This window comes from Lissotriton helveticus, chromosome 4_1 (assembly GCF_964261635.1).
Source record: "Lissotriton helveticus chromosome 4_1, aLisHel1.1, whole genome shotgun sequence".
NCBI classification, from domain to species: domain Eukaryota; kingdom Metazoa; phylum Chordata; class Amphibia; order Caudata; family Salamandridae; genus Lissotriton; species Lissotriton helveticus.
In genome coordinates, this window is record NC_136063.1 from 1,055,876,004 (window position 1) to 1,055,894,597 (window position 18,594).

Consider the following 18,594-nt stretch of genomic DNA (forward strand, 5'->3'; position numbering starts at 1 on the left):
TATGTCCTCAGATTTTGTTAAAAAATACGACAAAAAGAATTTCTTGATGTCAGCGATGAGGGCTCACCATTCAGAGCAAATGACAATTGTACATGACGCATTCCAGTATACCACTGCGACCCCCCCCGAACCACAAATTATTGCATACGCTGAGTTCTTTCGGTACTCACTGCACCACAAGTCATTTCCCCGTAGCCTTATTAAAGCAGAATTCACTAGGCAAAAAACATTGCTCCCACTACAGCCCCCCTGCATTACGCCTTATCGCAGGGTACGTACTATCTCAGTGCCAAAGATACTACTAACTCAGTGCACCATAAATCATCAGAAAGAAGAGTGAACAGTTTTATGTCAGCAATGAGGCAAACTATCACTTTTAAGTGAAATTCATGCAGAATCCAATCGACAAAAGACATTACTCCAATTACTGTGCCCCCCTCCCCCCAAACCTTGCATCATCGCAGGATACGTACACGCTAAGCACCAAAGGTACTAGTAACTCAGTGCACCAAAAATCATTATCACATGGCCTTACTAAGGCAGCATTCACAACACAAAAAACATTACTATCAGCTCGGCCTGCCCAGACCACGCATCATCGCAGGCTCCACAGAACCTTGTTGGTTCAGATACCACCAACTCAGTGTAAACCAAACTAAGTATAACACCTATCAAACCTACACAAAATCCCTTTAGTATGCTTCCTTCAAAAACTTCTTTTATATCACTTATAGATTTAGTTGAATAATAAAATGTATGCTACATACATGTTCTATCTTTCACTTCAATCATGATTGCAGATAATGCAGTCCACCCTAAGATCTACTCTGCGGACAGCAGGGTTTACAACTTGAATTCAGCTTTGGATCTACACTACTAACAATAGGGAATTTAGCCTTGATTTATTTAAGGCACAGACAAAAAATACTCCTGTGGCACTGCTAGTATGCGCATGCACCTTTAATCTCTAAATCCTGTGAACTATGTTTACAAAAAATGTAGAACACAGCGCCAAAATGTACCTCTACCACCGGCAATACCAAGTACCTATGGGGTATCACCTTCAACAACGCCACCAGACATACCTCCCCATTTTGAAAAAGTTAGAATGCACTGCGTGAAATGCAATAGTTTAATTTGTTAAGGGGGGCAATCAGTAGACCTAGTTTGCAGAGCAATTGATAACCATTGATGGTAGTTTTTTTTTTAACCTCAAAGTTCAAGCAGACCCGTATACAACACTCAATATTTTGAGTACAGACCTCTAGAACCACGCATCATCGCAGGGTGAGTACATGCTGAGCACCACACGTACCACTAACTCAGTGCACTATAAATAATCGCCACGTGGCCTTATTAAGACAAAATTCAGTTGCCAAAAGACATTTTTACCAGTGCGTTCTGTTTGAACCACGCACCATCGCAGGCTCTAGACAAACCGCCCCAACCTCAGAGTACCACAACTCATAAACCCTTTACAATAGAATCTTCTGTGTATTATTTCACATATAGTGCTCCTACCTTTGTACAGCAGAATTTATAAACCGTTTATGATGGAATATCTGTGTATATCATCATGATTACTATTCTACTTGTTACCAACAGAAATGTATTAACATGGAGTCGAGCACACGTGCCCGTACCCACTTCAACTATCTATCTGTGTCAGTGTACTTACTATGTTTGTAAAATGCTGCTCCTGCGCCCTACCACCTTATATTGTGCTGTAAACAGTGTATGCAACCATCTTACCTCTGCCAAGAACAAAAACTTTGATTATATAACTTTCTCTCGATCATTCTACAAATACGAACATACAAAATGGATTATTACAATACTGCAAAGAAACTGTATAGTCAATTTATAAATGTGTTCTATTTCTTCTTTTTTTTTTAGAATATTTATATAGCGTGAAGTCAACTCAAAACTATATCAACATTTTATATGGCCACTGCATTTACAGTACATTTTCAGGCATGCGTAGATTACGTAATTTGTCTTCAATAACAGAATGTGGACGCGACTCAGAGGCTCGAACACTGATTTCCAGCACCAACTTCAACAGTATACCCGAATGACTATATACGTATATATATTAGCTGCACTTCATGTGCCAAAAACTGCATCCTAAAGCTTTCATAGCCCTGTATTACTACAGCTAGAACACTCCACTGAGTGTACAACAAACATTCATATACGCAGAAATGCGTCATGTACACCATCTTTTATGTATACAACTATGAATGAAAATAGAGTCAGTGATACCCTGTACCTTCCATGTTGGACAAGTTGTAGGACTTCACAGATATAATGACACATTTGCGATTAAGACCCGGGTGACGTCAGCACTACAAGATGGAAATCAGAATCACTTGATTTCTCATATAGCTCACAACGGAACAACGCCCATAGCTCCGGAATCATGGTTCAGACCCTCGCGCAGCACTGGCATATGTTAGTCCAGCCCACTCCACTTACGCTTCCAGGAAAAAACAAAAACGCAACATTGCCCAGATTTCCATTGTAGTGATTTCCTAGTTCCAGGTCTAGTTGTCAGAACTGCACACACACACACACTCCCTCATGCCTGGTATACACCCACACCACACCCATCCAGCACATGCGTCACAACACAAGTGACCCTACCAATAAAAAAGACGGGGTGCACGTGCTCTACGCCATTTTAGAGTTGCTCCCATTCCAAGCTCTGAGATGGCCTGTCTTAGTGGTTCGGACGCCTCATGTAGGCCCAAACCACCGAGCTGGAAGGCCCACTACCACGAGCATGGCCTTTTTGGTCACTGAGTTAGTGGTGCCGCAAGGACTGAGCGGGTGAGGAACCTACGATGAAGATGGGACCACGAGTATGTCCTTAACCATAGCGATATCAAGACTCAGCACCATATGTGACAGTTCTTAGTGGAAGAGCGGAACTGCATGATGTACAAGGTGCCCTGTCCACGAAAAGGTGAGCAGTGAGGCCTGGGTGCGCAGCAGAGGAAGTAAATGGGGTGCAGCCGACTGGATTCAAAATGGCGATGCAGCAATTTAGGCTTACGCAGTCCTTTATACCATACCTTATTGCATTTGTATTTTTTCCCAATAGCAGGAAACCTTTTATGATCGGTCAAAAATGTCTGTCGCTTGTGATGATCGAAAGCACGTGTATCACTGCGCACCACTTGCTTTCACAACCGGATAGAAAACATTACTACTATAGTAATATTTCAAAAATCGAAGCCTATTAAACAAGTTGGAACTGTACAAATAGTTGTTTTTTAAATGCGGGAGGGAAGGTATGTGAAAGGGCGATGTAATTCTACTCCACATTAAGATATTAACAATTACCAATCATAACTTCTTTCTTTTACTATCTTTTAGATGTAAAGCTTCAGGGTGCATTATGTCCCGGCACATGCTGAAAGACACACCGGTGACAGACAGGTGAGCTGCGAATATTCTTTTCAGTCACTCTTTCACTTCCTCACTCGTTTGATAAAGAAATGATGCACAATATTAACTTTTTTTTTTATCTTACAGGATGTGTTTCACAAATTGGCGTCCCCCTCAACACCTCCAAAGCTCAACTTTTGAGGATTCTGAGATGATGCGTGTCCATCGTAACAACGTCTGAGAAGGCTGCTTCGACACGTGGTGCACCCTCTTTGAATCACCCCAATGACACAAGGTGAGCAAAGAAGCTTGTTTCCGAAGCCACGACAAGTCAAATGTGGCCGGAGAGAGAGGATAGTGTGCAGCAGCTTGACTGCGTAGGAATGTACAATTACCTCCGGGCAGTGAGAATAGATAGGTTGCTACTTTTGCGTCATTTTTAACATGAAAAAAGTGACGAAAAAGTGCCGCAAGGAGCTTATAAATCTGCCCCTGAGTGCGCAAGAAGAAGCACTCACCTCCGGACTCTGGGAGTCAATGGAGTGCAACAGTCTGGGTACGCAGTAATGAGAACTCACCACTATGCAGTGGGAGTGCAAGGGGTATAGTACTTTGGAAGAAAAACATCGCACAAACACCTCCTTGCAGTGGAAGTTGATGTACAAAGAAATAAAGCAACAATATACTTGTGCAGTTGTATGTACTATGCTATTACTAACTATATACTATCTTTCAGATCACTAAACTGGAGGGTGCACTATGAACCGGCACGTGCTTGGACACACAACCGAGTCAAAAGGTGAGCTACGAAGATTTTCTCCAGTTTTAACTGCTCCATCTATAACTTTCTCTCTTTCACAGTTTTAATGTTGTTTTTTAGGTCTCACCTGCCAATGCGCTTGCGCATTGCTGGCGAGAATTATAGTAAGTGGAAAGGAAAAGACTACCAAAACGGCTGCGGATCCCATACAGTTCATGTGAGACAGGCGCGTGCATGCCAGCCACGTTACACACACCCTTTGTCTGAGCCTCAAGGAATCAGACTTCAAAGGCTGCCGCTCCCCCGCCCCCTGCATCAGACTTCAAAGGAATGCGCTCCCGCTCCCCCGCTCCCCCGCCCCCCGCCACAGCAATGCCGAGAGCTATTTTTTTTGCTCCACCCGGACATGTCTCCCTGGGATCATCTGTGATTACGAGGAGCTCACAGCCTCCCGTACTTCAGGCTTTTCTCCAAGCCCACATCTCCCTCTGTGTAATTTGTTCACCTTTACTTCGCCCTGCAATGTACCACTGATCCAATCAAAATAATTAATAAAAACTCCTGTGATCGAGTTACTCTCGCTTCCGCATACCGCACACATTTTGCTCTACTTTACCGGCTACCCGTGCTTCTTCAATTTAAGTCTCACTTCGTCTGTATTGTGTTTAAATGTGTTCACATACTGGCTCCACCATTTTTTTGTTTCATAAAACACTCGCTCTCAAACTCTTCGCTCTATCCCTACTTTTCCCTGGGATCATCTGTGATTACGAGGAGCTTGCAGCCTCCCGTACTTCAGGCTTTTCTCCAAGCCCACATCTCTCTCTGTGTAATTTGTTCACCTTTACTGCGCCCTGCAATGTAGCACTGATCCAATCTAAATAACTAATTAAAACTCCTGTGATCGAGTTACTCTCGCTTCTGCATACCGCAGGCATTTTGCTCTACTTTACCGGCTACCTGTGCTTCTTCAATTTAAGTCTCACTTAGTCTGTATTGTGTTTAATGTGTTCACAAACTTGCTCCACCATTTTTTAGTTTCATAAAACACTCGCTCTCAAACTTTTCGCTCTATTGCTACTTCTTTTATATATTCCGAGACCTTACACCACCATTTGTCTGTGCCTCGGCATCAGACTTCAAAGGCTGCCACTCCCCTGCCCACGCATCAGACTTCAAAGGAATGCACTCCCGCTCCCCCCCCCGCCACAGCAATGCCGAGAGCTTTTGTTTTTTGCTCCACCCGGACATGTCTCCCTGGGATCATCTGTGATAACGAGGAGCTCGCAGCCTCCCGTACTTCAGGCTTTTCTCCAAGCCCACATCTCTCTCCGTGTAATTTGTTCACCTTTACTGCGCCCTGCTTTAGTTGGTCTCCCAAATGTAGCACTGATCCAATCAAAATAATAAAAAACACTCCTGTAATCGAGTTACTCTCGCTTCCGCATACCGCACGCATTTTGCTCTACTTTACCGGCTACCTGTGCTTCTTCAATTTAAGTCTCACTTCGTCAGTATTGTGTTTAAATGTGTTCACAAACTGGCTCCACCATTTTTCAGTTTCATAAAACACTCCCTCTCAAACTCTTCGCTCAATTGCTACTTATTTTATATATTCCGAGACCTTATGCTTCATCCCACATGCATTCAATTTAATTAGTGCTTGAGCTATGGAATGAGTTTTCTATCCACAGCAGAAGAAGAACCTTACATCGGTTTAAAACACAGCAAAATCAGTCAATTTAAGTCATGTAAGTAACCTTGATGCTATCAGCCGAACTTTTATTATTATTCCTCCTTTTTTGTATGCACCGCGGTTCTTATTGTTATGTATAGCTACACACACAACCCCCCACACAACCCCCCCACACACACAACCCCATACACAGACAACCCCCCCACACACACACACACCCAGACCCCTCACACCCCCACCCCCACATACACCCCGACACACACACCCACACCCACCCCACACACACACAACCCCCTACACACACAACGCCCACACACACAACCCCCCATACACAAACCCCCCACACACAACCTCCCACACACACACACACAACCCCACACACACAACTCCCCCCACACACAACCCCACACACAACCCCCCCCCACACACCACCACACACACCCCCCCACACACATACCCCACACACAATCCCACACACACAAACCCCCACACACAAACTTCACACACCCTACACACACAACCCCCCACACACAACCCCCACGCACACAACCCCCCCACACACAACCCCAGAAACATATAACCCCCCACACACACACAACCTCACACACACACACACCCAGACCCCTCACACACACATCTCCACACACACACCCACACACCCCACACACACACACCCACACACACCCCACACACACAACCCCCCACACACACAACCCCCACACACACACCTCCCCCACACACAATCCACACACAACCCCCCACACTCACAACCCCCCACACACAACGCCAATACACAACCCCCACACACACACAACACCACACACACAACCCCCCGTACTCACAACCCACCCACACACACAACCCCACACACACACACACACAACCCCACACACATACAACCCCACACACAATCCCCCACACACACACAACCATACACACACACAACCACACACACAAAACCACAAGCACACACAACCACACTCAACCAAACAACCCCACACACAACCCCCCCACATACCCAACCCCCCACACACACCCACACACACACACACACCCACCCACACACACACACCCCCCCATACACACAACCCCCCACACACACCCACCCCCCTACACAACCCCCCCACACAACCCCCCACATACACAATCCGCCAAACACAAAACCCTCCACACACACACAACCCCACACACACACACAACCCCCCCACACACACAACCCCCACACACACAACCCCCCACACACATAACCCCCCCACACACACAACCATCTATCTATCTATCTATCTATCTATCTATCTATCTATCTATCTATCTATGGCCCCACTCTATCTATCTATCACCCTAACTCTATCTATCTGTCTTATCTATCTTATCTGTCTTATCTGTCTTGTCTGTCTATCTGTCTGTACATCTGTCTGTCTATCTGTCTATCTATCTATCTATCTATCTATCTATCTTTCTATCACTATCTATCTATCTATCTATCTATCTATCTATCTATCTATCTATCTATCTATCTATCTATCTGTCTATCTATCTATCTATCTATCACCCTCCCTCTATCTATCGCCCTCCCTCCCTCTGTCTATCTATCGCCCTCTATCTATCTATCTATCTATCTATCTATCTATCTATCTATCTATCTATCTATCTATCTACCTATCTATTGCCCTCACTCTATCTATCTATCGCCCTCCCTCTTTCTATATATCGCCCTCCCACTATCTATCTATCTATCGCATCACCACAGCATCACTCAGCACCACCACAGCATCACTCAGGGGCACCACAACATCACTATGCGTTACCACAGCATCACTGAACGCCACAGCATCACTCGTCGCCACCACAACATCACTCAGCGTCACCACAGCATCAATCTGTGCAACCATTCAACAACAACTGGTTCAAATATGTTCTCTCAATGTTTCAAGCTTTATTACAAATATCACAAAAAGATGTTAATATTTCACTTCTGTTCTTGGATTTTCATCACAATCAAATACACTGAACACAATCTTCACAAAAGTCATTTACAAAAGTTTAAGCTATTGCCATTATAAATTACAATAACTTTTATTTAAGTATTGATTATTTAAAAAAAATAAAAACCATTGTTATTTGTAATATCAATACATCTAAGTTACGTAAATACAACACATATTGCAGTACAAATGCTATAGGTGTCACATTCGCGAAAGTTAAAACTATTGGCATTGTAAACGACAAAGCTATTAATTTCGCTATTTTGAAAACCAACACATAAATAAAAAAATTGTCATTTACAATACCAATAGCTCAAACCTTCCTAATGCGAGACCTATTGCATTGCAAATACTTGTTCCCTCTTTCTCTCTCTCCCTCTCTCTCACATTGTTTCTTTTTCTCTTTTAAAGTTATGGACGCTGCTGTCCACTCTGCCGATAAAACAATTCAAGGCTGAATTTAATAGTCTGCAGTGTAGAACCAAAGTTGAGTTGAAGTTGTGAACTCTGTTCGTCACAGTGTTTACACAAGGTAAGCAGAGCAGCCTAGATACACAATACCTCAGATTAAATGCGTTGAAAAGAATCAATATTGTCCTGTATTATGACGTGATGTCTCACCTAATTCTGTCTCATCTCTGAATCATTTTTAAGACCTGTTGGTCCATACTGTAAATCTGTCGCAATAGGTACTTCCGTACAGACACCTCTTGAACGCGGGCCTATAAGAGAGGTGGAATGTATCAGGCACACTGCAGACATGCAAATTAACAAATATTGCCAAGTATTATCTTAACTTGTAATCTTTGACCTCCTTCAGTCACATCGATCTAATTTTAAACACTTATTTTCATTTTTGTTTTGCAGATTACCTACCCTACTTCTATTGGAGTCCATATCACATTTTGTTTAATATATTGTTTTGTTAAAGTTATGTTTCTAGTTATTTATGATAATGTTATCTTAAAGTTATGTTTCTAGTTATTTATTGTTGTTTTAAGTTAATAAAAAAAAGTATATATGTCTTCTTTTTCTGACAACATTTCACTATTATTTAGTATGATAATCATATGCTTAAAAAACATTTAAAAATAAAAATGATGTTTATAACTAGAAGTACAATACTGAGGCTAACTCTTTACCAGCTCTTTACCAGAGTCTATAGCTGTGACTAACGGTTCCTATCGAAATGTTTTAAAACTACAGCACAGTAACTGTTTCGATTAGCAACATTGTGTGGTGAACTTCTAACCTGTGTGCTCACTTAAGTGTTCCATGAACCTTTACTATGGTAACAGGCAGTAAGCAGTTTGGGGGTAGGGTTGAAAAGTACTGGCTGTACAGAAACTGTTATATTTACCCAGGATCCTCTACATGACAGAAAGGAAAGCAAACTAAGACAGAACACTGTGTAGCAGATTAACAAGCCCCTTGCACCACTTGCGCGTCACATTTCCCATGTTAAATGTTATGCAATACTGACGCAAGGAACTTGTAAATCTGCCAAATCGCTAATTAAATATGCATAAGTCTACTTCAGAACAGATGTTAGGATCCGACATGAACGCAATTAGCGAGAGTTTACCTATCGGTCCTCAAAACCAGGGCCGCCTTGTAAATTCAACGCTATTGTCATGCCTCCCTCTTCCTTTTTATATTCTCATAGAAACACCTACCTTGCCACTGAGAACACCTATATTGCAACTCACTGGAGATACAAAGCGAGCCCTTAGCAAACCGGCTGCTAACATGCATTAATGCATCTTAGCGTCGCCTAGTAAATAGGGCGATATAATTTTAACCGCATTTTTGGCTTTTTAAAAAAATTGTGATGAAATGGCACTTCCTAATATATCCTCAAGCTTACTATGAAACAGCGGGAACCTCAACTCCCGCCCTGCCATAGCAAACAGCAGTGTCCCGGGGGTAGACACCCCGAGACACAGCAGGAGCCGCTGCTGGGGGGTGGTGTTCCCCAAGGCTTTCGAATGCTCCAGAATGCAGACCACGCAGCCCCCCTCTCAAAATATAAAAAGCCCCGGAGGGTGATAATCCCCGGGGCTTAGACCGACCTTTGAGCTCCCTCACCCATTTATTTTGTAGCACCGAGGAATGGCGATCCCCGGGCTACAGGGCCCCTCTGAACCCCCATCAAATGTGATATTTTAGACCCCAGGATTTGGTCCTCCCAGGTAGCTAATTTTTAAACAAGCACAGGAGCCCCTGCTTTCTTTTCATTTTTATTACAGCGGATCCATGCACCCAACACACATTTCTCAGTTTCCCCCCCCCCCCCAAAAAGATTTTTTTTGGAACCCTAGGGGTCCTTCTGGGACCCCCTAAGCAGGTCTAGGTGATCAAAATATTATTTACATGCCCCCTTTATATGTTTTAAACACTAGTCCCACTATTTTTTACATCCTCGCTTCTACCGAGGCACAAAATGGCTACCAACACTTCCTGGTTTCGAATATTGACAACCACTTGACAGCCAATTAGCATTCAGCGCGTGATCGGGAAGGTGTGATTAGAGTGCGTGCAAGATGCGCGGATCCACCGAGGTCATAGATATATATGTATTTTTAATTGTAATTTTCACAGGAACTACTGAACAGATTTACACCATTTAAGCAAAAGTCACGAGTCTGAACCACGGACTACCACTTTGCTTAATTTGGTGTAATTCCGTTCAGCCATTCGGGAAGTAGCCGTGATGAACGATTCTAATGGAAAATTGCATGAGGAAAACACGTTTTGGGACCCCCTTTTTTCTTTGACCCCGCTTCAAATGCTATATTTTAGACCCCGGGATTTATCCTTCCCAGGTAGCTAATTTTTAAACAAGCACAGGAGCCCGCGCTTCGTTTTTATTTTTTTTACAGCGGATCCATGCACCCACCGCACATTTCTCTGTATTTAAAGAAAGAAAAAAAAAACTTGTCGGGACTCCCTAAGCAGATCTAGATGATCAAAATATTTCTTACATGCCCCCTTTATACGTTTTAAACACTTGAGGCGCAACATGGCTGCCAACACTTCCTGGTTTCGAATGTTGACAACCACTTGACAGCCAATCAGCATTCTGCGCGTCATCGGGACGGTGCGCTTATAATCTGCGCATCCACCGAGGCCATAGATATATATGTACTTTTAATTGTAATTTTCTCAGGAACTACTGAACAGATTTACACCATATAAGCAAAAGGCACGAGTCTGAACCAAGGACTACAACTTTGCCAAATTTGGTGTAATTCCCTTCAGCCATTCGGGCTGTAGCTGCAATGAACGATACCTATGGAAAATTGCTTGGGGAAAACACGTTTTGGGACCCCCTGTTTTCTCAGCCCCAGCTTCACGAATCATCCCAAGACTTTTAGGGTAGGAGCGGACTGGAGCGCCCCACCAGTTTTGAAAATTTCGCGAAGATTCGTCAACCGCTGCCACATCGCTAAACTCGTAATCAGGCCCTAAGCCACTAAGCTTCCTGGGAAAGCTTGGCTCATTTTGGGCTCGAGGTTCCAAGTGGACCTCAGAGCCAGGCATCTGAGTCGAGCCTAGCTTGAACTTTCAGTGGCTTACTCACCTCTAAGAAGACTACACAGAGGACTGCTCTGGGTATGCAAAATACCTCTACCCAATTCTCTACAGCACAGGAATTTGCAATCAGCCACGTCTGGTCTAGAGTAGCGTCACACTGCTAAACTGTAGTGCGTACCTGCACTGCTGCAAACTGGACTAGGTCACCTAGGCCTGATTCAGATTGGCATTTCTTACCCTAACTGGCCTGAACCTCACCATGCTGGACTGTGAGCTGGACAAATAGTGCTCTCAGGTCCACACACTTTCCAGCCACAATGGCGCTATCAGTATTGCTCCGCTTTGGCCTGAGTGTGAGACTCTGGACCAGTCCTGACTTCTGAGGTCTGTTCTGCCTGGTCTCCATTGGCATGCCGCTGACTGGACTCTTCTGCCCACGTAAAGAGTCTTTGTCGCCAATTGGCCCTACATCAGACAGAGGCCTCTCTTAGCCCCAGGCATGCACCACTCCAGGGGAGAGAAAGCAGCACACATGGCTAATAATCTGCATATGTAGTGGTAACATTACATAGCAGCACTAGACTGACAACACAACTTTGGATAGCAGTTAAAGGTATAAGTGGCTATGCCAATTTGATGAAATGCTGTGCGTACCATTTTACCAGCCTGATCTCGCACACTGCACCCCACTTACCAGTCCCAACTACACTACAGATGAGAAAGGGAAACTGACTCCAGAGAGGTACACCAATACCAGCCTCACAACTGTGCAGCAGCTTGTATAAGCTAACAGTCCAAATAATGAGGTATATACCACAAAATTGAATGGTCACTACAAACCTGGACCCAGCCCCCAAATAGCCAAGCCTGACTGACTACCAATTCCAGAAGCACTCTCACCTGCCAATGTACCCTACTCCACCTGTGCCTGCCGGCCAGTTCCAGCCAGGGACCAAGCCAGGCCATACCACACGTTGGACATCAGAAGAAAACTGTGACAGCACCATTGCTCAATATTCCATAACTTACTTATTCAGGCATGGACACAGTTTGGAGAGCAGAGTATTTGGTATTGTCCTGTGTGTGCACAGCTTCTTATCAGTGCATGTTTCCTTTAATGAGCTGATTGTTTGGACACTATTATTAATTATTCAATGTAATCTTAATTGAGATTTTCCTAGCCTTGGTGTCAGAAAGCTTACATTTTATTAAAGACATGGAGGCGAGTATTATGCAGTAATTTCTTGCTTTATTAAAACAGCAGCCAAGCAAGAAGTACATTGCAATGAAAAACTACGAATTCACATCATAAAGGGAGAACTAATCAAATGACAAAAGCTCCCTTAATTATGTTGACTACGAATAACAAGTCTCCTTTTCTTGATGCGAAAGTTAAATAAGAGTAACAATAAAGGAAAAAATAGTGAACAAAACAATTAACATAATAGAAAAGTCCAAAAAACATTCCAAGAAATATGGAGAAAAGAGACGTTAGTCTATGTAGAGAGATCCTGCACAAAACTCCAGGATTCGTAATTGAACAGAACGTTCTTCTTGGTTAAGTTGAGGAACCGGAGGAAGGAGTAGGCACTGCAAAATAAAATGGGAGGGTTAAACAAAATAGAGGGGGGATAATACTTGCCTCCGTGTCTTTAATACAATCTAGCCTTTCTGACACCAAGGCTAGGAAAATCTCAATTTTATTACAAAACACGGAGGCTCCTATTATGCAAGTTTAAAGCATTGCAATCACAGCATCTGAAACATGAGAAATAGGTTTACAATAAAAGGTTATAAACCAACATTAGACCAATCTGCAGATTTAAGGACATCATGCAAACAAGCCTCAGCCCAAAAAGCTCCAGAGGCCATAGCCCCTCGGGTGGAATGAGCTCCAAAAGATGAAACGTCAACTCCAGAAAGAGACATAATCCATTTAATCCAATGAGCTAAAGTAGGAGAAGAAACAGATTTGTTAGGTTTTTTAAAAGAAATTAGTAATTGAGGAGAAGACGAAGATCTTACGTTTGCAGTGCGAGACAAATAAGTCTTTCAACAGTTAGCCACACACAATTTTGGTTGAGGAGAAAAAAAGGGATAGAGAATAGAAGATAAATTAGTTTTTGTACATCTGAATACTTGAAAGGAGACACCTATGGGAGAAAAACAGAAAAAATTTGCACCCAAGGCTTTCACACCAGAAACACCTTTCACAGAGATCAAGCACAGAAGCATAGTAAGCTTAGCAGACAGTCGCTTAAGAGAGAATAAAACATTATCGAGCCATGAAATTAAAAATTGAAGAACCAACTTGACATCCTACATTGAATTGTATCTGGGGGCAGGAGGTTTAGAATGTCTTATTCCTTTTAGGAGACGACACACCAAAGGATGTTCACCAATAGGTCTTCCACCTACATGTATATGTTCTGCAGAGATGGCGCATCTATATGTATTGATGGTATGATAAGCTTTGCCTTGAGCTGCTAAGTTAGCTAAAAAGTTAACAACTAAAGTGATATGGGCTAAAACGGGATTGGAATTCCTGTCCAAACACCAGGCACACCAGGCTGATTTAAAAATCCTTGAGGTACCAGGCGCAAATGATTGTTGTATGAGACCGATAGCTTCCTCCAAAATTCCTGGGGTTCTCCAGGATGACCCGAAATCCTCCAAGCGATCAGAGACAGGGATCCATCTATAATCATGTTGTGTTGATGACCGAAAGAGTTGAGAAGAATGTCCGGGAAAGGAGGAATCCAAACTGTTAAATCCAAGGCCAGCTCCAGAAGGGAAGGATACCAGGGCTAGGCTTGCCAAAACAGAGTTATCAAGACTAGAGAGGATTGCTGTCTACGAACATGAGCCAAAACTTGAGCAATAAGAAGAAAGGTTGGAAAGGCATATCGAAGAGACTGAGGCCAAGTTTGGAGAAAAGCATCTCTACCTAGGGCCAACGGGTCTGGTCTCCAACTGAAGAAGGAAGGGAGATGAGAATTGAGATGGAAAGCAAAAAGATCTATTGACATTGCTCCGAATATAGAAGAAAGATGACTTAACACTGAAGAATGCAGCCTCCAGTCGCTGCATCTTGCAGGTGGCGGGAGTACCAGTCTGCTACCACGTTCATCTTTCCTGGGAGGTAAACTGCCTGTACCGACAAATTGTGTTGAAGACAAAATTCTCAAAGGTGTCTGGATAGATCTGCAAGAATCTTTGATCTTCTTACCTCCGAGATGATTGATATATCTGACAACAGTCAGATTGTCCATGCGAAGAAGAATGGTGCAACTGACTCAGTTTTTTGTAAAGGACTGGATGGCAAAGTAACCTGCAAGCATCTCTAAACTGTTGACATGTAACCAACCTGTCCGACCTGCATCAGATTCTAATACAAGATCTGGGGCAGCAGAAAAAAATCATTCTCCTGATCCAAGCGTCTTTGGATTCTTGATCAACGGAAATGGAATCTGAATAGGCCAGACCTCTGAGAAGGTGACATATCTTAAAGTGTTGAAGGCCCATATAATGAAGAGAGCCTGGAAAAATGGCTTGAATGGAGAAGGCCAAGAGACCAACTAATTAGGCAAGAGCTCTTAGGGAGAGTGTCGGAAGAGAGAGGGGAATGGCGGATCTCCTTTTTGATCAGAGCTACTATGTGAGGAGGAAGTTGGAGAATTGACTGTGAAGTATTGATGAGAAAACAGAGAAATTCTAGTTGTTGGGTTGGCAACAGGACGGACTTTTGTAGATTTACCAGAAAATCTAAATGAGAAAGAAGATTCTGACAAAGCAGAACGTGTACTAACAGGAGATCTTTGTCTTGAGCCATGACGAGAATAGATGAGCCGAACACCTTGAGCTCTGAGAAAGGCCACCACTGAATGAAAAAGCTAAAAACTCCAGCAGGCAACTGTTTGACATCACTAAAACTTTATCTGGTAATACTCCAGAGCTCAATCCTGCTCCGTCACAATCACTCTGCGACGCACTGTCCGAGTTCTTCTTCTCCAAGGTAAATGATATATACCAAGCTTTTACCTCAACGACTAATTTCAACAGAGCCTCCCCCCCCACATGTACTCAGGAAACACCTTAACTAGTTTTAAATCTCTGACCACTGATCAAACTAAGGCCATTGTGGTGTCTATCAAAACGGGATCGGTTTTGGACCCCTGCCCTACCTCAGTACTTGCTATGGTGCTGGACACAACTATTCCGGTCATCATTCTTGTTTGTAATACGATACTGAGTTCAGGGACATATCCAGATTCATTAAAAAACACACTGGTTAAGCCTCTGCTGAAGAAACCTAGGCTAGATAAGGAGGAATTAAAGAACTACAGGCCCATAGCAAGCCTCCCTTTCTTAGCTAAAGTGACGGAAAAAGCTATGAACCAGCAGTTATCAGAGCATTTAGAGAAAAATCATCTATTAGATGATACACAGTTTGGTTTCCGTAAGTATCATGGTACGGAAACCGCCCTTATCAAAGCGGCAGATGACATCAGAATCATCCGTGACCAGGGAGGGACAGCATTATTTGTATTGCTAGATCTCTCGGCAGCCTTCGACACGGTCGACCACAAGACCTTGGTCGACCGTGTCGGAAGGATGGGCGTTCACCACACTGCGAGAGACTTGCTCTCCTCCTTCCTGGCCGATAGAACGCAGGCGGTCACACTGGGGCCTTGCCAATCAGCCAAACTGTCACTACCGTGTGGGGTCCCTCAAGGCTCATCCCTTAGTCCGACACTATTTAACATCTATGTTTCGGACCTTGCTAGTGTAATCAAAGCATACGGGATGAGCCTAACCTCATACGCAGATGACACGCAATTGGTGTTGGCCATTAAAGGTGACGGGCTGGAGGTGGCAGAACGCTTCCAAAATGGAATGATGGCTATTGGAGAGTGGATGGCAGGTAACTGCCTGAAGCTCAATTCTGATAAAACAGAGGTGGTCATTTTTGGACCCCTCTCCCCGATCTGGTCGGCAACCTGGTGGCCACCAGCCTTCGGCACCCCTCCGAGCCCAACCCCCAAGGTCAGGAACCTGGGAGTAACCTTCGATGATCATCTTAATTTTATGACACATGTGAACAAAGTAGCGGCCACAGCCCATTATAAACTCAGAATGATAAGGAAAATCACCCCTTTTCTGTCGGATGCTGCTGCCAAAACACTGGTCAGCTCCTTGGTTTTATCATCCTTAGACTATTGCAATGCACTTTTTCTAAATTCACAAACCAGGGTAACAACATAGCTGCAGACAATACAGAATGCAGCAGCACGTCTATTGTCTGGAACACCTAAGTTCGCACCCATCGCTGATACCATACGGACATACCACTGGCTGACGATCCAAAACAGGATCAAGTTTAAATCACTCTGCATAGTCTATAAGGCATTTCACGACCAAGGACCGCGCCCCCTCAAGGACCAGCTCATTCCCTATAAACCGACCAGACAGCTCCGATTCATAACTCTTAACCAATTAGTGGTTCCGCGATCTAAAACAGTCTCCTAGGGCGATCGCCGCTTCTCAGTTGCGGCTCCTAAAATATGGAATACCCTGCCACAACACATCAGAACCAGTCCCTCACTCCTGCAGTTTCGAAAGAGATTAAAGACTTGGCTGTTTAACCAGTGACACGGCTTAGCGACCTGCCTTAGTTTTTAAGCTCTGGGGAAAGACATCTGATTAGTCTAGCGCCGAGACGCCTACGGGTATTCGTTCGCGCTCAATAAATGTCAGTAATAAATAAATAAATAAATAGATGAAGAAGCTTGGTGAAGCACCAAGTAGCTGAAGAAAGGCCAAATGGAAGAACCTTGTAATGGTAAAAAGAATATTTCATTGAAATTGGAGACATTTTCGATGAGAAGGATGGATGGGAATTGTCAAATAAGTGTCCTGCCAGTCTAGTCTGACCAACCAATCATTTTGGATGAGGATGTCTCTTAGATGTAAGATTGTTTCTATTTTGAAATGGCAATAAATTACAAAGTTGTTGAATTCCCTTAATTTCAGGGCTAAACAAAACTTCTTGTTCTTTTTCTGAACAAGGAAAATGTTGCTGAGAAATCCAAAAGGATGTAAGGGACATTGCTGGATCGCTTGTTTGGAAAACAAGGAATCTCCTTGTGTATAAGAATGTCTTGCTCCTGAGAGAACTGTAAAGGAAGAGGAAGAAAAAATTGGGTTGGGTTGGGGAATCGTAGAACTCTATTAAATACCCTTGAACCGCTTGAAGAACCCAGATATCTGTGGAAAGGGAAACCCACAAACTTAGGAATAGAGCCAATCTGCCTCCTACAGGAGGAAGGCCAGAATTGAAAAGACTTAGCGGAGAATTGTTCTCCATTGTTCCTGGAGCCTCTGAACCAGAAACCTCTGTTGAGACGTGGGTAGAACTGGGGTTTATATCCTGAGAACGAGTCCGTTTGACCATGCTGGTTAAAGGAGCCTCTATTGAAAGAGTGTCCGGCAAAGCGGCTCAGATCTTTACCGGCCCGTGCAAAAACCAGAGGGGAAAAAATCATTTTGGTGGAAGTTTGAGTTTTGTCCATTGTAGTGAAGGTGGCAACATATTTGCTTAACTCCTTAATGAAAGAGTCACCAAACAATAAACCTTTAGCAGCAGGGCCCTCTTATTTGGAAGCTAAGGAGACTAGTTTAGGATCTATTTTTAAAAGAAGACGTTTCCTTCTTTCCAAGGAAATATGGGCATTGGTATTGCCTAAAATACAAATCACACATTGGGTCCAATTAGAAAGGGTATCAGGGTCAATAAGAGTGCCCTCAATCTTGGCTTCTTCTGCCAAATCCAAAATTCTGGTGAGAGGACCCACGAAATCCAATAATCTATCTTGGCAATTAGACCAAGCTCTATCCACCACTTTTTTTAGGATCTTTGCCAAATTTTGAAAAGAACATAAGCATATTGGGCTAAATAATGGGAGTGTTAGTAATAAAATTAGGACGGAAAGGGCTGATTTTAATTTATTTTTAGTGGATTAATCAAGAGCATTGCACAAATAAAAGGAAACATACTCCACAAAGTGCTCAGTAGGAAACCATTCAGTTGAATTGGGATAGTGGATAAGAGAAGGATTAAACATAGGCTCACCAAGATGGTCAACCAACTCTTGAGACTCAGGGTGAAATGCACTGCCGTCAACAGGAGAAATGTTACGCCTTTTCTCCCAAGGCCTGTAAGT

The 18,594-nt window shown here is 43.4% G+C and overlaps 1 pseudogene; it reads right to left on the reverse strand.

The window, feature by feature from the left end:
• Positions 1-18,316, reverse strand: part of LOC144828107 (uncharacterized) — a 54,408-nt pseudogene extending 36,092 nt beyond the window's left edge.
• Between the last annotated feature and the right edge of the window lie 278 nt (positions 18,317-18,594).